Source organism: Lonchura striata, chromosome 4 (assembly GCF_050655825.1).
Source record: "Lonchura striata isolate lonStrDom1 chromosome 4, ASM5065582v1, whole genome shotgun sequence".
NCBI classification, from domain to species: Eukaryota; Metazoa; Chordata; class Aves; order Passeriformes; family Estrildidae; genus Lonchura; species Lonchura striata.
In genome coordinates this window covers 30645684-30669947 of record NC_140706.1, presented here as the reverse complement: position 1 = coordinate 30669947, position 24264 = coordinate 30645684, and the positions used below count along the sequence as shown (strand labels likewise).

At 33.7% G+C, this 24264-nt stretch overlaps 1 long non-coding RNA gene across 1 annotated transcript in view; it reads right to left on the bottom strand.

Annotated features, from left to right (window-relative positions):
• Window positions 1-24264, bottom strand: part of LOC146767574 (uncharacterized) — a 66889-nt gene that overhangs the window by 6308 nt on the left and 36317 nt on the right. Inside the window, exon 2 of the long non-coding RNA XR_014954772.1 lies at window positions 1-24264. This exon is cut by the window's left edge and continues 6308 nt beyond it; it is cut by the window's right edge and continues 21307 nt beyond it. This is a non-coding gene — a long non-coding RNA (uncharacterized LOC146767574).

Sequence of the window (24264 nt, the reverse complement as noted above, 5' to 3'; positions counted from 1 at the left end):
GATCTGAAGTTATCTTTTATTGCTTTTTATTTGATAAAATTAAAATCAGAAATGAAGATTTAATTTACCTTAACATAAAACAAATTAATGAAACTAAATTAGAATAATCATAAAATGATAGTAGCAATGAAAAAAGTAAGGAAGAATTATCACTCTGTGAGTAAAAGAGCTCCTTTATGAACATCAGAAGCAGCACCATGTCCCAAAATGAAACAAAGCATATAATAAAAAAGGGGAAATTATGCCGGCTTCAGTAGAAATACAAATATCTTGTGACATATTCCAGATTATCACAAAAAAAGCAATATAAGGGAACAATAATTATGGACTATCTAAATACAAAAAATATCATGTTATGCTAAAGGTAGAGAGTTGGTCTCATAATTTTTCCCTTCAACACCTTGGATTCAAAGCTTACAAAAACCTGCAGAGGTAAATGAATTTTTGGCATATTTCTTGGCACATATTTTCAACACATAATTTCAAAAATATTTTCCATTAAATTAGAATTCTGTACGTATGCTGGAATAACCAACATCCTGAATAAAAAGTTGAGCCTATTCTCAACTTGTTAGCACCTGCTGCAGTATAAACTGTGGAAAATTCACTTTCCTTTTCCTGGTTGAAGATATACATTATATAACATGGTTAATGAGCACTTTGACATTTCCTTCTCCTCCCCTAGATGGTACGAGAAGCCAGTGTTTTCTGTAAAGTGTTTAGATTCTTGTGTATGGGAATGGATGCTTATTGTTAGGTCTATGTCTGCACAATTTTCTCTCATCCTTGAGACTAGCAGAGAGGTTAGAGCACTGTCAACTCATCACAATATCCTTCACCATGCCTTTTCTTCTTGAGAAAGACCTAAGTGTTGACTTTCAGATCCTTAGGGGTATTTCTTAGATGTGACTGCCACTCCAGAGAACAAGGAGAGCTACTAGGAATGACTAAGTGCTTTTTTTAAATAAAAAAATTAGGTGTGTTTTTAATGAGGCTTTCCCGCATTAATAATCTGGACTATTAAATTGAAACTTGAATGGGACTAACAACAAATTCTTATCTCTTTGTAAGAGTTGTATTACTTTTGATGTTTAGAAGATTTGGAAGTACAAGAATATTTTTGCCTACTTTTCTAAGTACACAGAGTAGACTTCCTTCCTTACAGTATAACCCAGCAAAAAAGCAATTTTCCATGGTAAATGCTATATGGTTTGTGATTATGTGATTATATACACTTTAGATAACTTTGGTTGAGTATTTCCAAGCTGAGTGAAGCATTCCAAGCTAATTTGTAGCTCATATTTCTTTCTTTTTTTGCTTTTGAATCCTCTAGTACTAAGAAGAATAATGAGTTTGGGCTTCAGATTTGATCTTCCCCAGGAAGTTTTAGAATGAAACCAATGCAACTGCTGTGATTCAAAGAAAGCTCAAAGCTTATTCATGGTCTGAGCATGACTATCGGATTGTAGTTACCATGAATTTATGTATCATTTAGTCCTTTTCCAGTTGATTTGTGAATTGTGATGGAGCTTAGTCAATTGCTAAGTGCCCAGGTGCTCAGATGGAGTGCATGTGTGTATACTTGTTGGTAGGTAGCTATGGCACTTGCACTCAGGAGCCAGTTCAAGTATTTATGTGTAGATACAAGATTTAATAGCTGAGAAGCAGAGCTACTGTTTAATTTATGCACTGTCAGGCTCAGTTTTAGACAACAGCCTTCCTAACTCACTCAGTGACCAACACAACATACCAAATCATAATTTTAAAACTTAAAACACATAAATAAACATTAAACAGAATCTTCATATAAAATTTTGATTTTCACCTGCAAGGAGAAGATAGCATTAGATAGCATTACAATTTTGACATGTCTTTTGAGTAACTAAAATTATATTTGTTTTATGTGCATGTGCACATGCATGTGCCCCTACACATATTATTTGGTTTCTTAAAATAGTTGCCTTGATACATGCCATATATATGTAGTAAGTAGCTTAAAGGTACTATGGCAAGAAGTGGCCCTCATACAGCCGTAGAGAGATTCTCTGAAGAGCATATAACACTGCAAAACCAAATCAAATTTAATGTTGTTGTAACTGATTTGGAAATTAATTTTTTTGAGAAAATTATATTTTGTTTGGAAAAGGTTTCTTATGCGTCTGCAGACAGAAACAGGAGAGACTGCAGAGCATACAGCTGATGGATGGCAAATGTCTTTGCTCTGCATTAGAATCTGCTCTCTGATGCCTGAGCTTAACTCAGAACCTGTAAACAATGGGGGCAGGACAGAAGGACGATGGAATTAAATGTACTTTCTTACCAAGAAGAGCTTTATTACATTATAAGTTTTCCATAGGATAAAACAAGAAATGTCTATCATTTTGATAAGTGTCCTTCTGACTCTTGGCCAGGCAAAAATCTCAGTGAAACAGTGCATTTGTCTACTAGTTTAAAGGCAGAGTTGCTATTGTAGCATGTATTTATAATCTCCGTGGTGGCAAAGGAATAATACAGAAGAGACAAAGGCAAGAGGAAAATCATAAAAGAGAAGAAGTGCATCACAACAGTGGTCAGCCAATATTCTAAATGCTACTTCACTGTTGTGTGACAACATGAAAAGCACCCTGTCAGCTCCTCAGCTCTTATCTAATAACCTTTCTGCTTTACCACTGTGAAAAGCACTCAGTAACATTGTCATGGTAATTGCCAGAGTACAGCACCATCAATTCCCACCTCCTCAGTGGAAATCTACTTGTTGATAATTTGTGAAATTGCAAATTCTAAGGTGTATAAAATAACTTGTTGATAGGAGAGAAAGCAATGACACATCAGCAAGAAACACTACTAGGGTTTTCATAGCCCTGAAAATGCTTTCTCTAAAAGGCATTTTTTTGTTAATTTTGTTTCCTTCCAAATTTGTCTCAAACTGGGACAATATACTCTAGTTCAAGTAATAAAACTCTAATGGATCTTAACACCATCATAAAGAGTTCTTATATTTTAGGATTTTTTTTGAACAATATTTTTGTTTAAGGAACCCGCTGTTTCGTACACCGGCCACTTCTGATGTGCATTATATCATGATATAATGAACAGAACAGTAATTTTAGTCAGTGAAATTCCATTTATCATTATCTCACACACATTAAATTCTTACATGGCTGTGGAATACTTCGTCTGTTAATCTGACTCCAGACAGTTTGGAGGTGAACATACCCATAGAAGTAAAACGTGTTCACAGGCAGGAAGCTGCAGTAAATATAAACAACCAGGAATAAATTTAAAGTGGAAGCAGAGACAGTGCAGTCCCACCTGTATTTACCAGTTTTTCACTGATGTCATTATCTCAACCTCTTGAGCTATAATAATAGCACACTTAGCAGAATTGTGAAAACAGGAAATTTTATTTTTAAACTTCCAGTGCTTTCTGAACTGGCAGTTGGATTTTAATTTTCTACAAGACTCAGTCACTTCTGAATTATCTTATTTTTCTCCATAATATGCTCATTTCCTGATATGTGCTGGCACCAGCTGACTATCTGATGCTGCACACTCTGGAAAAATCAGACATATAATGAAAAATGTTTAGTTATTTTGTTGTTGTCACAAAATTTTATGCCTGTGTTACATATTTTTTATTTTTTGCTATTTCATATTTTTATACAACCTTAGACAAATTGTGCTAAGTAATTTAAAATCAAATCAGAAGTTTTACTGTTGAAATAGAATTTCATAAATTCCCTACATAATTTCTTTTAACAGAAAATTTTGATGATATAATATTTATTGTCCACAGAAAGCATAGTCATGTAATAAAGCTTTTTTATTCAAGATTAATGCATTAAGTTCAACTACACTTAAACATGTGCTAACTAAACATTTATAAAGCATTGCTGATCTGTGCACTTACTGAGTAGGCAAATTTAAAAAAAAAAGTTGTGTAAACTAAGAAGAGGAAGAAATCATATCCTTTATTGTATACCTAATACAAGTATTTGTGTATATCAGAGTATTTCTGTAATAAAAATTTTTAAAGTGGGACCTAGGGTGAGAAATGAGACATATTAAAGGACTCTAAAAGGTATACCATTATCCTGATTTATATGCAAATATATATTATTCATTCAAATTAGTTCATATATATTTTTTACCTTGCTGTTTGTCTTTATACCTTATACACGTGAATCTCTCTGCATAGGCAATAGAAACATGTAAACCTTAGATGAGACTCATCCCATCTTAAAAAGCAATGTTTCAAGTATTTCAGATGGACTACTTATAGCATAACCTTGAGGATAAGTGGAGTACAGCTTTCAGGTGAGTTTCTATGGGATGACAATATTTAGGTAGTGTATTTCTAGAATAATAACTCTCAATTCATTATGACTGAGAAAAGGAGAAGGCACATCTTAGAAGTGCAGAGATCTGGACATCCAATCTGTCTTTGGGTGTCTGTGAAAAATAAGATGACACTATATTCAGAAATTAAGCCACACAAAGATCTTTTCCCAGAAGACTGTAATGAACCTTTGTTCATCTGTACTAGAGTTTTACTAATTTCTAGGCTGTAAATATGAAATATTTATGACACGATGAACTTATTGGACAAAAAATATGTTACCTTTATCTATAAATATTGTAACCAAAAAATAAGGAATGAACTGATCTGAACAACACAAAATAAGATTTTTAAGGGTAAATTTTATATGATTAGAAATAAGTATTAAAACAAAAACCAACCAACAAAAAAAAAAAAAAAAAAACAAAAAACAATAACCAAAACAGAACAAAAAACCCCACAAAAAACCAAAAACAAAACAAAAAAACCAAACCAAACCAAAAAACCATATTAAAAAACGTCCAAAAAACACAAAAAACCCGCAAGACACATTATCAGTTTGTACAAAAAAATCCCCTCAGAACTGTCATGCTTTTCTCTGCCTTTGTACATAAACCAGGGAATGGCCAACATATTTCTTCTTTTTGTCCTTTTTAATCTCAAAAAACAACTTGTTTAGAATTAAAGTGACAAGCAAACAAAATAATCTGTCTGGACTAATAATTAACAATAGTGTTGGTATTCTTCAAGGATGAAATGAAGTAGTATCCAGAGTAAAGGTAAGAATGTATATTTTTATATTCCAAAGGAAGGAATTAAACTGGTCAAAAAACTTGACAGTTTTTGTAAAGCCCTTTTTTTTTCTTTAAATAAAATTCCTCAGTAGGTTTTAAGGATTTTAGATCAGTCATAAAGATCCAAAAAGCAAAATATTATCATCAGCCAGAAAGTCCCAGAACTGCTGACCAATGTTGTCTTTTCTCATTCCTTCAATAATCAGACTTCTCATTTGCTTCCATTTTGAGGTTTATGTCAATCTGTGTGATTTTATGCACCGTTGGCTAAGTTGATACATTTTAATGAAAACCACACAAACATTATAAATTTTAATATTTTCCCTATCAAGACATTTATGCATTTATTTTTTTAATTAGTTGAGTATAATTTTAGATTTCTAGAATTTTAATTTTACATCTTTGTTTTTACCCCTTTCTGAAACTATGTAAAATATGTAGTCAATCTTTTCCTCTAAAATAAACTGTTTTCCTACTAAGAATATAATAAAAATTTCAGTTTTGTACACAATTATGTCACCACATTTTCATTTTTTTACAAATGGAGAATATATTATTCTTAATTATCCATAATTTCCACAATAATCCCAGACTTGGCAATAGGTTTATTTTCAGAAAATTAGTTCAGAGTTGTCCCATTTTTCTGAAACCCTCCTCCCTAGGGCTCTGAAGTCTGTAATTTATGCCCTAGTTTGGTGCCACATTGCTTTGTGACCTTGGCCCAGTCTTACAAACACTTAAATTGTGAGAAAGTCTGTGAAAGGAAGAGATATAAAACAAGTAAAAGCACAGACAACAAAAGTACAATTGCTGAGACAGTATTAGCAACACAACGATTCACAAGAAGAAATACTGATGTGAAACTTTACAAAAATTCCAAGGATAAGGTCAAAGAATCAGGAGGCAAGAGGTCAGAGCCCTTGGCAGTTTCTCCTGACTGGCTGCCTAGCTTGCAGACACTCATCAAGGATGGTGAACATAATAATGCTTAGCTGAGGAGTTTGCTAGTCCTTGTGGTTTAGCGTATCTCTTGGTCAATAAATACATTTGAACTCTCAGTTGTGTATATTCTGTTTACAGAATGTCCTTCAGAATGGTAAAAACTGTCAGAAGGAGGTGATTTGGAAAGGAAACATTACCATATTACCACATAATTGCAATTTGTGTATTTCAATGTAAGACAAGGATTAGAGATATCACAGAAACAGGTGTCTGTGTTACATTGAGATAGCCCTTTTGGTAGCAGTATTATCGCAAAACATATGGATGTAGAAACCAGCTCTCTCTCTTCCAAAAATTTCCTCCAAGTCCAAGTTGAAACATACTAAAGTATTATGTTTTTACACAAGAAAGGTTTAATATTTAAGTCTAATTACTGAAGTCTTATTTCCTAATGAATACCAAAGTCATTCAAGCCTTCCAATGACATCCAATACTTGAGATCTAAATTTCAAATGATGCTGAAAATAAGGGAGAAAATCTGGAATCAGAAACAAAACCATTGCAATAATAGGTTTGTTATTTAAATGTGTCCTTAATTTCAGTTTAGGTCCAGATATGGTTAATAGTCTAGACCCTATATTTTGGATGTTGAGGAAGAAAACCAAATTCCTTTTTTAAGGCTATTTGTAACAATAAAATAATATCAGTATCATAATGAACAATCAAATCATGGAAAGCCACAGTAAAACTTGTTTAACATTTTACTGCTCTACTAAACTATATGAGCAATAAACACGATCTTATTTGCTTTGTACAGCAAATTATAGATTCCCTACTAGAAACTAGAGTGTGCTTTACTTAAAAAAATGAAGACTATCTTGAAAAATTAAATGAAGAAAAATAGAACTAAAAAGGTTTCTATAACTATATGCATTTCCAAGGATGGTCCATGAAATTTTGCATGTCATTTATTCTGCCTGAGCACAAGCAACAGGTTCTCCAGGTTAGAGGTTTAGTTAGAAGCCCTACGTAATCTCTTAATTTTATGGTTACAAATGTATCCTTGTAGAAATGTTACCATCATGTCCATTTCTCTTGTTTCCATGTCTCCATATCTACATACAGTACACAACCATCCTTGAAACACATGAAAACTGGTGAAATCTGAAATTGGTAGGTACAGAATCTCTTTCTTAACTTAGCTATTATTATTTTTATTATTATTAATAATGTAAAGTAATCCAAATATTTTAGATTAAGCAGTATGTAATTACCCTGAACACACAATTAAGCCTTCTAGACCTTTGTGATCAGAGGCAATTACACCTAAGTTTACAAAATAACAGCAGGTATTCACAGGTGAAAAAAAATAGGTAGAAAATTCACAGTTTTGACTGTAACACCATAATTATCAAAATGCATTTTCTTTTCCATTTTCTTTTCCTAGAAGAAAGAATTTCTTTCTTTTGAAATGCAAAAAGAAAAAAAAGTCTGTTTACTTTTCTGGATATACATATATTAAAAAAAAATATTTCTCATCCTCATCAGAAATTCAGATCCTGTGTTTACAAAGTGCCATGTAATTTCTGCCCAGTAAGTGCAGCAAGGAGATAATTTTCTAAACCAATTATTTTTTTAATTATTTTCAGCAGATGTTTTACATTCCTTCATCCATCTGAGGAGCCAAGCAGCTTACATGAAACCAACACAGCTCTCTCGTCTTTCAAGACTCTCTGAAGGTAAAAGTACAATCTTCCCCCTAATTACTACTTATGTAAGATAAAACATAGTGTAGTTTTATAGGGTTTTGACACACTGAAACTTAAAAGGCTCTTAAATGGCTCTGTGCTCTCTTTTTTATAAGGTCAGGTAGTTTTCTTAATCACTTTAGTTGGTTTTATTAACCTTCAAAAACTTCTTCTGTTTATTGTAGTTAGGATAGTTAAACCTCTAAAGGCTAATTTATTCCCTGCTTCCAGGCAATCAGAATCTTGCCTTGTTTTGCTAGGCTACATCAATTTAACCTGAGTGTGAGTTTGACCTATTTAATATTACTGGAGTGTTGATTGACCTCTCAGAATGAAAAGTTTTGTTCTTCTAGTACTGAGTGGCAGGTAGAAAATAAACTAAGAATAAAGCAAAACAAAGGACAAATTAAGAAAAAAAAAACCCCAGATTTTAAAGTGTAAGCCCAGGAACTGGAGCTAGCATTCAAATGCATTTAGAAAAGTCCTGATATTTTATAAGTTTGAAGAGTCATTGGATACTACCTGTATCAGCTCTATTACCTTTGCCTGGATACATGAGATATCAATGGATAAAATTAGGCTTTATAGTCACTGGAATCATATGACAGAGCTCCCTTCTCCTGGGGTGACACCAACAGAAGGTTGATTTTATGAATTTATAGGGTATCATGCAAAATGTGTGCAAAAGGAAAGAGCTAGGTGGGAAGGGAGTGAAATTTCAAAAGGAAGTTCTGTAAATGAAAGCAAGTTTGTATGTGCCTGCAGTGAAAGAGGGCATACAAAAAAGCCTGCTCTTTTTGGTATCAGGAAGCTGTGTGAAGCATGTGAAAACAACCATGACTCCAAAACCAAAATAGTAAAATTACTAAAGAATAAAAGAGATATAATAGAATTTTTCATTTAAAATTCACATAGTCACCTCTTGTCTAACTACTTGATCTCTTCAAGTCTGACCAAAAGTTTAAACATGTTTTTCAAAGGCATTGTCCAAATGCCTCCTGAACACTGATAGCCTTGGAGCATTGGCTACCTCTCTAAGAAGCCTGTTTCAGTGCTTGCCCACCTCCTCAGTGAAGAAATACTTTCTAATTTCCAGTCTAAATCTCCCAGTGTGCAACTTTGAACCCTTCCCACACACTTCCTACCACTGGATAGGTACCAAGGAAAAGGGACAAGCATCTCCCTTTTCACACCCCTTCCTCAGGAATCTGTACAGACCAACAAAGTTGTCTGTCAGTCTCCTTTTCTCTGAACTACACAAGCCCGAAGTGCTCAGCCTTTCCTCACAGCGCAGCCTCTCCAGCCCTTTCACCAACTTTGTTGCTCCTCTGGATGAATTCAAGGACCCTCACATCCTTCTTAAATTGTGGGGCTGAGAATTTCACACAATACTCAAGATGAAGCTGTGTTAACACTAAATACAGAAGAAAAATCATCTCTTTTGACCAATTGGTTAAACTGTGTTCATTGCACCCCAAGATGAAGTTTGCCCTCTTTGCTTCAAGACCTACTAATGACTCCCAGTGATTCTGCTGACTATCAGCACCACCAGATCCCTTTCTATCAGACTGCTCTTCAGCCACTTCTCTTCCATTTTATAATATTTATGGGGTATTAAATTATCCCATATTGCATCCAACATTCTCCCGGTAGGAGAAATTCTCTAGGCCCATAAAATCTTCATGGCTCTCTTCAGTATGCCAGTATTTCTTATACTGTGGAACTTGGAACTGGACGTAGTACCCCAATATATAGCACAGGGAAGCTCTTGGCACAAGGGCACATAGGTGGTTCATGTCTGACTTGGAGCCATGGGAGCCAGGACTGCCAGATCCATTTTTATCAAGCCACTTGGTCACAGGGTATAGGCAGCTCCTGTGTGTACTGGTGCAGTGGATTGTTCCTCTCAAGGTGCAGGACTCTAAATCTGTCCTTTGTTGAACTACATGAAGTTCCCGTCAGCCATTTCTTCATCTTGTTGAGGTTCTTCTGGATAGCAGCATGATCCTCTGGGATAGCCCTCTTTCCAGATTTGTGCCACCTGTGAACTTGAAGAGACTATGTTCTGTTCCATCTTCCAGTTTATTAATGTAAATAAATGTAAATTACATTAATGAAAATTACATTAATGTAAATTTTGATCAGGATTTAACTCTGGACAGCCAGGATCCCTGACTACCCTGATAAGCAGTTACTGGCCTCCAGTTAGACTTCATACTTCTAATTCTGTAGTTGAAAAAAGAATGTCTGTCTTCCTTCTGTTTTTTGAAAAAAAACCAAAACTGAATTATTTATTTTGTAAAGCATCATGCTATTAGGAAAATGCGAAACATCCCAAATGCCTAGAGATGGGTCAAATTAAACAGATTTAGGTTAAAAAAATAGTATTGTATTAACAATAAGCAAAAGAAAGCACAGACTGTTCCAGAAAAATGAAAGTAATTCCAGCAGACAAATAAGAAAATACTTCAAATAAAAGTAATGAAAACTCTTCTCAGAAAAATAATTCACATGGAAGAATGCACTCATTTTTTTACAAAAGTATATAGAAATATAGAAGAAACAATGAATGAAACAAAAATGTTCATGGATATAGAATTGGACAGTGTATTCTGCTTTTCCCCATAACCATATGAAGTGTAGTTTGAAGAACTGTCTGTGTCTGGGTAATATGTCAAACCAGATTTTGTCACAGGTCAAAAAATGTGTATGACTGAGAAAAAAGGCTGACATTGCTCTATTAAGAGAAAAGGGCAATGTTACTATGGAATGAGTCAAGGATCAAGAGATAGGATGCTTTTCAGCAGATGTTTGTTGTTTTCTTTTGCTTTGTTTTCTTAAATTGAGGGATGTTGAAAACTGTTCAGGCTGTAAGATAAATACCCTTTGAAAACTTTTAGCAAGAGCTCTTAATCAGAAATGGGGAGGGAGGATGCAATTGGAGAAGGGGAAGGTGTATGTGTATATAAACAGCACATGAGATTCACTGGTTTCACACTGGAGATGTAACAGGTACTAGTTATGAGAACCTAGAACTATCATTTCTTACAACAATAAGACCATTTTAATCTATGTTCTTGTAGTCAAAATTCTTATAAAGTGACTAGTAATTGTCCTCTTTTATCTTAGTTCTTAGATCATCTAGAGGGTTTTTGACTTTTGCAGTTTTTAATCATTTAATATCTTATATGAATATGAAAGGATCATGGATACTATGCAAAACTAATCCTAAAACTGGTTTCAAGGAATTTCTATAGAAACTTTCCTATGAGCTAAAAACAGTCACTCCAAAGCTATCAAATAAATTGTGATGTTAGTTTTTAAGGCATTTCTTTTCTTTCCATTTGGATGAATCCATATTTCCTTCAGTATAATTAAATACTTAGTGGGCACTGAGTATCTTATTGGAACCTAAACAAATAATTTTTTTTTTCACTCAAACTACTGCGCCTTTAGGACTGTTTGCAGTTGGATCACCCATGCTTCTTACATTTGCTCTCTATAGCCATGTCAAGTAAACTATTTATGACCAGTGATTGAGCAGTTACATCTTCAACAGCTTAGACTGTCAGAGCAGTCAGCAGGACCTGGTTGTCAGCAAAAAGTCCCAGGATAGAAAACCTGTTAATTATCAATATTCAACATGCTTGAGTTAGTGAGTGAGTTAGGGATCCTATATAATCTTCATCATAGCAGAAATACTTCATAACTTCTTGAAGTGATAGAACATCTTACAGAAGACAATATATTTAATATATATATAATGCAATATAACATGTATATTGTGTGTTTTGGTGACTGAAGATTCCTCAATATTTTTGAATATCTTTACAAAAATGTTAAAGTAGAAATATATTATAAATGATATGTGTGGTTAACTTGTAAACTTATTTGTTTACTTTTCATGTTGGAATAAATAAGCAAGAGAAACTACAACATGTTATCATCTAAAAGTAGATTTATTTTCTTTTCATGCTAATAAAATCATTATCATCAGGAACTAGTATACCAGCATTATATTTTCAGTGTCGTATTTGTATTACTTTTTTGAAGGATACAAGGAGAAGCATGTGAAGGAAAAACTAATACCTTTCATATAAATAGACAGGGTTTTAAGGAAGTCTTTGCTGAAGGTATGTCTTGGCTTCTTTCTGAAAAGGCATTGGATACACCAATACAGCCAACAATGGGCGCCTTGCAAAGTCTGCTACTATCCACATCAGCAACACCACTCTGTGTTTCTTTTCTGCCTCAGTAACTAGAAACTCACAGTAACAAAATTTTAGCAGTTTGTGGTACAGACAAAATGCTCTATCTCTATGTACACAGTGGCAAATTCTTGTAGAGCTACAGTTACTGAATTGTGCCCTCTGGTTCTTGTTCACATAGTATCAGGGGAACTATCTGCTCTTGTCTTGATATGCATCGACTTGCATTATGTGTAACAAGTATATGCACAGATGTAAATTTTTGAAAAAAAAAAAAATAATTATTTTGTTTCATTTGGGCTGCTGGTTCACAAGTGCTTGGCAGAAAACCATGTTGCCACAAGCTCAGTGTTGTGGTTTAGGAATGATACTCCCCAGTTTAGTGCTCCCACTGAGACTCCAAAGCAGGTACCACTTGTGCACTCCCTCCAAAAATAGAAATAATCAAACATTAGTTCCCCAGTTGATTTCAGATTGTGCTAAAATATGATTAAAATTTAAATGAATTTTTCTGTATTCTAAATCTAAAGGAGAGGATTTTGCACTTTAGCTGAGAACTAAGAAAGGACCTTCAGCTGGTGGTGAGTTTCAGGAAAACAAATGTGTGTGTAGTCATAGGAACTTTGAGCTGGAACAGTGTTTCATATCTCACGAGGAGCATGCACAGACACTGCCTGCGGGCACCATTCCTGCTCAGGGAGGTTCCACCATTCAAGTTGCACAGACCAGGTAAGTACCAGTGAGTGTTCAGGCAAATATGTTTAAAAGATTCTTTTCCCAAAAATAGACATGTAAGAATCAGAGAAAGAAAATGAATGTGTTATCGGTACTTAGTCTTTTTGCAAACAGTCCGTATTTAAAATAATTTCAGTATAAAGTTAGATCTGTTTACAATGAACAGAGTACAGTTAAGACTTTGTGGATACATTATTTAAGTCAGTTTGCAGGATTTATTTAAGTTTTAAATCAAAATGGCAGTAAGCTCTGGGAGCATGCCAAACTCAGTCTGGTGATTGCCAACTCCTGCAATCAGTTCCATCAAAAAGTTATACAGGAGAAAAATAATTTAATAAAGTATAATTATCAAATCATAAGTTTGCCCAATGTTTTATGAGCATAGAGAAACTAGAAAAATAATTTTTAATTTGCACAACAAAAGAATTAGGTTTCCAAGTGAAATGTTAGCAGAGTACTGTAAATTATAGTGTCCAATTAGACCCTGGTCCCTAACACTGTCTTTCACACTGACTATCTTCACAGGTATAGCAAACATATGAATTTTATTAACTTGGTCACATTATTTCTAAGATTTTCGTAGTAACTTTGAAACTAGCAAACAACCAGCAAATGTGATCCTAACATTTAAGCAATCTTAGTTTCGCTTTGAACAAGTGTTTCAGTATAACTGATCCACAGAGTTTGAATACTTAAACACTTTAACTTAATTTTCAGAATTGTTCTTTAAATCATGGTTGTTTCAACCCAGAATATACTGTAATATCTTGGAGCTGTATGAACTGTGTTCCTTTTTCAGCGTGTGTAACTTCAGCATCAGTCACCATAATATTTAGAAATCTACGTGTAAATTAACCTCACTCTGGACACATCACAACTGATCTTCAAGCACTCAGTTCTCACGTCTAGGAGGCAGAAGGTCTTTGGTACTGTAACAACTCTTTGGATTGTTTTGATAAAGGTGATGTCTGAACAATTCTTCTGGTACTACTTCTGATTATTAGAATTTTTTGCAGTTTCACTTGGACTCAATTTTTCACCCTTTATTAATACATAGCATGGTACCTCAGACAGCATTTGAAAAACCTAGGTAATTCACTGCCTTTGTTTTTCAGCAGAATTCATTGCAATTATTATTGTTATATTAGTTATATAATTTCTATTAAATTTCACAATTTTCAAAATCTATGCCAAAATTGTGGAGTATTCAGTATGATATATAAACACTTTATCTTTTTTAGTAAGAAAAGAGTAAGGTGTTTTGAAAAGGAATATTGGTGAAAAGACCAAGGACATTTTGATGGCTAAGCATAGATAATTTTGTCCTTAAATCACTTTCAAATGAATATGGTTGAAAAATGTACCAGGTTGACCTGCAATTTAAAATTTCTGGTAGAAGTGCATAATACTAAACTGAAAACAAGAAAATAATTATAATGAAAAACTTATATATATATGTATGTATGTATGTATATATATGTAAACATAATATATATATGTAATTTATAATTATCTATAGCTACAATCATTTTCTCACTTTATTTACTCACAAACAAAGGTCCCAAGTACTTACAATATAATATAGAATATCTGAAAATATCTTCAATTACAAAATGTGCTATTTGTTACAATTTTGACAATTCCAGTCTAAAAAAGATTTATAATTTCCTCCTTGACAAAGTTTGATGAAAGGAAATCTAGGCATCATATCTTATTTGTCACAATTGCTATTTATATTGTTTTTCTTTGTAGATCTTTCTAGATTTGACACTATATGACTGAGGAAAAGATCTGTTGAGGTGGCTGCTACTTTTACTGTTCTAGGAAATAATTACTTAATTTCAGGACACAATGTGTAGATAATTGTGGGATGTTTTTGCTGTTTGTGCAGTAAAAATCTGATGAACTAAGTAAAAAAAGATAAAAATCAGGATTATGGTGTATTACTTCAAATTTTGGATTTATTGTGATTACGCAAATACCTGTGTGACTTTATCTATCTCAAATAATAAAAAGAACTACTAAAATACTGTCACAGTGCTTTCTTTCTGCAATCATCCTATATCTATTATATTAAAAACAGAAAATCAATTATATAAGAGGATACATTAAAGAATTATTTTCTTCTCAGTTGAAAAACAGATTTATAATAAATGATTTAATGGTTGGCTGCATAATTTAGATCTTACATTCTTTATTTCCAAATAAAAGTGTATGCAGGAAGAGGACAACTCAGTCAAAAATGTTTAAAAAATATACAATATCCTTCTTTGAGGAAAAAATGTTGACATCATCATTCAACATGTATTCAAAGGAATTACTTTCTTCTTTGAAAAAATACAGCACTCATCCAGTTACAGAAAAAAGCAAGGATTTGTGTATATTTTTAAATTTCCTGATTATTTTAATATTCATACATGTATACTGCCTTTGTATGTACAGCTGGGGCATTACATTTTACTTGGACCAAAATAGAAAATTGTTCTTTGTGGATTGAGCACAAGAGTAGGTTACTGACATTTTAAAACAGTTGAAGACCTAGAGATAGTTCTTGAATATTTCACTCGAGAACTTGCCAAGGTTTCCTTTAGTTTCCCATGCCAGACCTATATTTAAAAAATAAAAAATTAAATATATGTATATAGATGTGTAAACCATAGACACCTTATTGTTTGCTTTTAAATACAGCTTCTGCTGTATGTAAAAGAAATCTATTCCTTGTTATTCTTTCAGGTTGTATCCCTCAGACAACGAAAGATGTTTCTGACAAATATTTTGTGGTTGACCCTTCATGAGGAATGAAAGTGGAGCTTCTAAATTAATAATTATTCCCTACTACTGCTTGTTGCTTTTATAATGGAAATTGATAACACAAATGTTACATGCATTTTGCCTACTTGAAATGTGCCCAACAGTTTCCTGGTGATAGCAATTCTAGAAAAAAGCATGACTACTAACATGAGAACACTTCACAAAAATACCCCAAATTTCCAGAACTCTAGAAGTCTAGGAGGATGATCTTCCTTGCTAGTCGGTTGCCTAAAAGGTTTCCTTGGAAATAAGCCATCAGCTTTATTTGTGAAAAACAGGCAAAACAGCAACTTTGAGAAAGAAGAACACTATCTAACCTCTGAGTTTAAGAAAAAACAGTTACTGAATGAATGCCTTCTTCAAGTGCCTTTTATTCTGTTTTTCACAGAGACATCTTAAAAAATAAATTATAATAAATAATAAGCATGTATTTGAAAGTTTCTGATTTTATTTTAGCATCTGTTGCTTTTATTTTTGGTTATTCTTCATTGCCCTCATATGTGGTAATCACATATCTGGGGACCTATGTTGACACGCACACACTAATAAAAGTATGCCTTTGGAAAGTCTTCCTCAGGATTGGTTTATAATGATAAATGTTTTAGAGACTGCTTTTGGTCATTGTTTCCTCCCAGGCACCTGAGTATTGAAAATAGCAAGTCACCTCTAAAGATGAGCCAAGTGACCGTAGCTGATTTGAGAACTCTGTGTCATTTTCAGGTCTGCGAACACAGCACTTTTCAGCTCCGGTGGATGTTTTGGAAAGGGATCAGCCCACTAATGCCACAAAATTATACTCAGAATCCTCATAATTAGACAGCATCAGGGTTAATATATATTTAGTACACATTTTTATTAATAAATGTCAGAAATAGATGCAATCTTCGGAGGAGAATGGTATTTTGATGCACTGCAAATTCTCAGACAGTTTGCACTCTTCTGAGGTAGAAAGGCACTTGAAAAATTACTTATTACAGAGTTTTAAGTCATGCATTCTACAGATTTGTGATATCTACTTTCTGCATCTCAGGCTTGAGCTACCATTTATGTGTATTGTACTCTAGCAAAATACTGTGTAAAACCCACATTTGCTTGATATTTGAATAACCAAAAACAAGGAAGCTAAAACTGATATTTAGAAAAAGTGTTTTTATATTTAGAAATATAAAAAATTAGATTATGACTTCTCAGGAAACAAGAAAAAGTGTTTCAATAATCGATTTTTTTCTTTTAGTCTTGGATTATAGTTTTTCCTCTCATTTCTCCTGATTTGCTCCTTAACTTGAGGAGATTAAAACATAGCAGGCAGAAATAATTTAGATCTTATCTAAGAGAGGGATTTTTTTTTTTTCCCACAGCAATCATTTCTCAGACAAGCTGGTACTTCCATGTTCCAATTTAAGCAACTGCTTATTTCATTGCTAGTGCATTTGCAGAAAAATATTTTTTTTAAGCCAAAGAATGTAGTAGGAGTTTATATCTTTCCTATGGTTTATATTTGCTATCCAAATTTAAAGTATCACTTAAAAATAAATGCTTATTTTAAACAAAAAGTTATATATACTGCACAGTGACTTAAAACATGATTTTAACATTATGGAGTTCCTGTATTTGAAAGTCTACTAAAATGCAAACATACTTTTGAATCCATAAGATTATGTTACCTTTTTTAAGAGCAAAAATTGTATTTCTGTATTTCAAACATTGGCACAATATTTTTATTACATTTCACTTACTAAATTCTCCAATGAATTTTAGGTTTACAGCAAAATTACAGAAAATTTCTAAAGACTGAGGATTTGACTGATTTAAACTGGTGACAACAAACCAAGCTTGAGTCTCTCACACATGTCACAAGAACCCTTGGACCCTCTCAGGTCTGATGCTCTTGTGCCACTTCCACAGTGCAGAGTAACCTCTTCAACCTGCAGACACTCGGGTAACACAAGGGGTAAAAGAGGACTCCAGATTTCCTGTGCTCTTTCTGAGTTACCCAAGTGAGCCCAAGGAATGAGCTCTCAGGCTGCACCCTGTAACTGGGACAATTGCAACTCTACTTGGGCCTGACGACAAGCACTCCATTTTCTTTAACTATTAATGTAAAGGCATACTCTTTCTTTGTGTAAATAAGAATTTAAAATGCCTAGTTCTAGTTCTGCAAATTGCTCTTTTGATTTGGCATTTTCGTAGAGGTTTTTTTGTTATCTAAACCCTGGACACCAGAAGAAGAGCAACTATTTTGTCATCTGCAAAAAATGGGAATTACTCATCACAGAAAAGAGCCCAAGTGTGTAATGGAAGGCATGCAATCTCTTACATCCCTGAGTGAGGTCATCTGATAGCTCATTACTGACTAACTGAACCAATACTAAATACAGCTGATGCAAAAAAATGTGCTTTGGAGTCACATTTTTCCAGGTTTTCTCAATAAATGTCTTACCTTTACCTTTAGTAGGTTGCAGTTTGCTGCTCCTGTAAAGGACTCAAGGAAACCTGACCTGATCCTTAACTGAATCAGTCTTGTTTAATGGGCTTTCATTTCACTTTGAGTCCAAAATTTCCACTCTTGAGTTTAAAAGAAAAATCAAACAAATAAACAAACCACAGAAAAAATACTTAATTTGTCCAGGAAGAAAAAGAAAAGTGGAAGTTAATTTTGTGGTTTGTTTGTTTTTTTTTTTTTTTTCTTAATGTGTCATACACCATAAAAAGGAACACTTCCGTGCTATGAAATGAAATATTTACAGTATATTCAGGATGAGATATTAGTGAAAATCTTTTATTTCTTCAGTGGAATTTGATTTTTGGTTTTGTAGACCTCAGTTCATGATGAATTGTATCTCAGCAAAATAAAAGTTTATTCTGTCCATATTTATCTCCTTTGTCAATCGGTGTCTAAAATAAATATATATTTGTTCCATGTTGCAATAAATAACTAATGGTACTCATGGTTGAATTGTAATCTGTATCTATGTGTATAATAAGCCTTCAGATATGTTTTGGATTATTTATTTATCTGTCATGTCTTTAGGAAACATTGTGCATTATGTGTCTTTGTGGTGCTTTATTTGATTCTGCTATTTAAAATAAGAGGTTACATACTGGAGACACTATTCAGGCCTTTCTTTGATATTTGTTCACAGAAGGATTAGAAGGCTACTTCTATAAAGAAGTTATCTCAATGGGCATTAGCTACCAGAATAACTGAGCTCATATCTATTTGTAGTAACAACTTAAAACACTGTACATACTTCTTTATTTAGTCAAGGATTTCTGTGGTTTCTTCTTCATTCAAGCTTATCTAACTAGAGAGCTAGTTCTTTGTACCTCTTAAGGAAATCAAACTATTCTACTGAGAGACAGATGAATTGGCCTCTGCCAAACGAGTGACCCTACAGCACATTCTTGGAAAAAGAAATATTTTAAAAAAGGAAAAAAATAAGAAACCCACACACTATGTCCTGAGTTGAGCAGACTAAGTGCTATCACGAGCTCAGCTTCATTTAAAGTGGATGAGGTAGATTGTGATTATATCCTTTCCTTAAACCCCTATAACAAAGGGAACTGAGAGAAAGTGCCTCTTGTAACATCAGAGCTTAGTGGCTCCTTCAGACTTGCAACACCAATCCTGCTATTCTGCCAAAAGAATGAATTCCTATTACTTTATGAGCTTTATCAACAAACCCATCATTTTCTTAGGAATTAGACTGAGTTCAAATTTTTTATTTCATTTCTTGAGATCATTGCTGCACTCATGAGTAACATTTCTCCCACCTACGCTGCAACACAAAACCCACTCAAAAGCCACTCCCACAGCATGTATTTTTTTTTTTTTTCAGTCACGGTACAACACTTGTGCTGTGGGAACTGCATCTCTTCCTGGAGTTTTTTGCATGTTCTCTCTTTCCCATCTACCAGGGAGTAGTAGGGAGGAAGATAAGAGAGGACCTGTGGCCCTGGACAATGTTACCAGAGAACTGCCTGTGCTTGAGGGATGCAAGCCTGGAGATATTCTCAAACATACAGCATACCTGGGGCCTTGCTGCCTGCAGGGTCAATTTGGCAACCTCACTACTCTCTAGGGATGGTGCAGATTTTTGCTGGCAGGTTGCAAAAGTAGGCACTGCAGCAGAGAAATGGCATTTACAGACTTGAGGACAAGTTCAAAGAGAACTTATCATCATGGATTCAGCTGCTTGTATGTGCCTCAGGAAAGAGTCAGAGAGGGAACTGTATCAAGCAGGAAAATGCTTTTCTTTAACTCTTCACTTCAGAAAATGAAGTTTGGGCTGCTTTTTTGAATGCAAGCTTGCTTTTTGCTCGTGTTTTTTAGCCTTATCAATCTGAATTATTGGAGGTCTTGATGGTTTTAGCTCACCAGTTAAGTTAGGAGAAAAGGTAGTAAGAAATACAGATAAAAAGGGGCTGAGTGTCACTCTAAGGTGTTTTATGTTAAAGAACATCACTAAACCTACCATTTGTCATCTAGGTTACTATAATCATATAAAGCATATCTCTAGACTCATCTTTGATGGCAGTGTTGGAGTCATTAAGTCACTCCTGAAAAAAAACATGGAATGGGTTACTGAAACTAGTAGTGGGAGGAAAACAGTGAGGGCTACAGCTGTGGCATATATTTTCATGAGTCAGAGTCCCTGTGCATGACTTTGGTTGCTAAGCATTTATTGTTTATTTTCCTACTTTTGAAAGTGAATGAGTCAACAGGCATGTTGCTGATTAATTCCTGTCTCTACTTTGCCTGGTGAGAAAAATAGTACCCCTGAGTAAGGCACCCCCCTTCCCTACTGTCATCTCACAGTCTGAAATAGATTAGCTGTAGAATTTGAAAGAGTGTATATCCTTTTGTTGTCACAATGATATGTGCAAGGTAAATGCTGATTAACCATTATTTTATGAACAAAACCTTCAGTCTCCAGGCCCTGCCCTGAAGAGTGTTGATTTTGGGGGTTAGGGTTTGTGAATCTTAATTCTATTACAGAGCTCTCTAATGAGATATTACTTGGATAAATTGGAGTTATAATAAACATCCCTGGCAGACCATAAAACTGTTGTTCAACTTGAAATACCTCATCAAGCTTCAAATGGTAAAAGGGAAGATAGTAAGAGCTTATTTCAACATAAGCTCCATCCATTTATTGTGACTTTTTCTGTATGTGGCAATAGCTGTGTCCTCTTGCAGTCAAATAAATAACCATCATCAACTGAAAATTAATGTTCCTGAAGCTTTTTCAAATAACTGATAGCCCTCTTTAGAGTCCCACTAAACACTAGGTTTCAGCTTCACTAATAGTTAGCAAGTTTTTTTTTTGTTTTGTTTTTGTTTGGTTTTGGTTTTTTTTTTTTGTTTTGTTTTTTTTTTTACTTTCTGATAGATTTTTGGAGTCTTTTTACATAGATGTGCATATGAGTAATGCATATCCAGGAAAATAAACCAGACACTTGCAAAATCAATATCACTTATCTGACTCTGATTCCTGTGCTCTTTGCAGACATTTAGAATTCAGTCTAAAAATGCCAGGTTTCAATTAACTAGAAACAGTTTATCTTAATTAGAGTGAGTTACAATTCTAACAAGAAATAAATAATCTCAGCACTGAAGGTAAGTTTCATGAAATGCTAAAGACCATCTAAAACCATTTTGTAAAACAAAGGGCAACTGGTAATTTAAGTGTTGGAGCAATAATTTTTGCTACTTCTTTATTCTAAGTATTCCTGGTGTTAACAAAAATTGGTAAAAATTAAAAGTCCTCAACATTAATATATACATTATCTTTTAGATACATATTTATTGATCTTCACTGAATAAATATACATATTATAATAATTTTCCTGAAATCAACTGGGCCTGTTGCTTTCAAGTTCTTCCTACTGAATAGGCATTCTGCAGTTTCATCCATAGGCCAGCAGTTTTTTAAAGACTAAGCACTGTATTAACCCACCAGGAGCAAATGATTTTTTTTTGCGTCAACATTGGCATTGTGGAAAAACTGAAAAACTAGATCATATCCCTGTATTATCTTGAGGCCTACAAAAATAAGGATCACTTTAATTCACATCAATATTCAGAAAATAATTAAGGTCAAAACTTCCTTTGTTTCAATTATATTCAGCTGAGTGTGAATATTAATTGTAAGTAACCCATCTAGCAACTAAAAGCTTCTGGCCTGCTCTCTTTGTCTGCTCCAATATTCACAAAGAAAAGAGGGCATAACTGATAAGACTAAAACAAATTTTCTACTTTCCAGGCTGTCAATAAGACAGATTCTTTTTTTTTCTGATCTTTTCTCTCAAGTTCCTCTCCCAAAATTATGTTTGAAGAAATTTTTGTAAGATTAAGAAAAGGGGAAAACTCACCTTTAATGTCAGCCAAAGCCATTGAACCTGTACCTTTATATTTGTATGAAGAGAGACATTAATCAGCTTCATTATAATAAAGTCTGTGGATAAAAACCGTAGCTTATTCATCATATTTCTCTCTTTTTAAGCTCCTAAAATAGTTCACAAAAATCCTTGTCCTGTGTTGCCTGTTCCTGGAATGAAATGTAGTGAAAAGTATACCCTGCAGCTGAAGATCGTATACAGGCTTACACTTAGAAAATAGTCTCTAACATGTCATTCTGAGCTTATTTTAAGACCTGTGGTGCTATAATACAGGGAAAAAGAAAAAATTTACAACATTTTTCACTCCAAAGAAGGCCCACCTTGTAAAATACCACTCACAGTAATCAAAGAAAAGGTGGAGATGAAAAACCTGATTGCTGAATCAAGACTGCCATTAATCCAACTGGAAGAAAGCACAGTACTTACCCTCCTGAAGGGATGGAAATGATGGGAGAGTTTCATGTATCAAACCAGAGGACTATAGTGCCATTTCAGATCTATCTGGTATTTCCATCTTTCATGATTTTATGCAAGATCTGAATAAAATCCATGTCATTCTTGAGAAACATCTGGATACATATAAATGTTATCATGGCATCACATGATTCTGCATTCTGATGTTTTTATAGGCACTAGGAGCCAGGAAATTACACTTGTCTGACTGGTAAAATAATGGAAGCGATCTCACATCTTGAGATACATATTGTGATATTGGTACTGAAAGTTCAAATTAATTGAAATAGTAAGTTCCTTCTTATAGATGTCATACCTTAAATCACATGGGGCACTAATATCCATCTGGATGTAACAGGGCATTTTTAAATTCCCTTTCTGCAGGTATTCTGCATAGAATGAATGAAAAATTCTTCATCTTTTCTGAGAAACCATTTTGGGCACTGATGCGTATTTGCTTCTGCTTACATCCTTATTCCTAATTTCTCTTTTACTTTCTCTTCCTCACTTTTCATTTTTTTTTCCAATCCTGAAATTCCTTGCCTTCTGTTAGAAATAACTTGTTTGCATAGCTCACAATTAATTTTCACAGCATCTCTGGGAGATTAAGAGTGAAAAGACAGATAAAAGATGGCTTAGGAATTCTGATATTTGTACAAATGTGACAGGCCTTTGAGAATTTGACAACATCTAAATTCTGTTTTTCCTCACTAGCACAGCTGTATGCTAAGTCTGAAAAAAAACCAAAAACAAACCAACAAAATTCAAATACACAAAAAAAACCCCAAATCAAAACAACAGTGCTATCTAGTTCTTTCTGTATTTATGTAATTTTATCATGTTCTGTATTTATGTAATTTTATCATGTTTTGTCTTCAAGAAAATAAGATGAACCTCAAACAATAGTAAAGACAATAGCTTTAAATACACTTTAAATACCTGTTCCTTTTTTCTAAAGTAAAATACCTTATTAATACCATTGAAAAACCCATCAAATAAGTCATTTTCATTTGAAAAAAAATCTCGTTTTAAGGAAAAAAATAAAGAAAATTTGTACTTACTGATTTTTAAGTACCTTTTTACATATCATGCACATATGTAGCTTTTAAAACACACACAACATGTTAACTGTCTGTTTCTTGCATTGGAATGAAACACAGTAATCAAACGTATTCAAAACCTGAAAATTATTTATGGTCACAGTCATACATCACTCTGAATCCCACTTACTTTACCTAAATATGATACTTATATTTGCAGTACCTTAACTAGTTACCTACACTGCTTTATTAATTGGTCTGCAAAGCTACAATAGCTCGCAGTTTCTGGGATTGTGAATAGAGTGTGATTGCAAACATATGAAAAATCTTTGATGGCCTTTACAGTGTATAACCAACCAATCCTTGTTCTTGCAATAAATCACTTCAACAACTGACATTTTTTATAATTAACACAATTTGTCACCTCTCTTTGACAAAGCAGCTCTGCAGTCATCACAGTGTCATGGGCTTTAAACTCCAAAGCAAAAGCCAAAAGAGAGAGGTGTTTCATTGTTTTGCAGAACTTACACACTTAAAAATGGAATGGAAAATACAATTTGAAGTGCTTAGGTAACACTGGGAAACTCAAAATATTAACTTTACAAGAGATGAAACTGAAATAAATTCTAATTTTCCAGCCCTGGATGTAATAACTTCTGTTGTTTTAAACTGAAACTAATATATATATATATATATATACTAATAATAAATCCTTTCATCTTAAGGTCTGCAAACATTTTGGATACCATTATTAAGTTTAAACTAACAGTTATAAAGATTTTAATCCAAAAA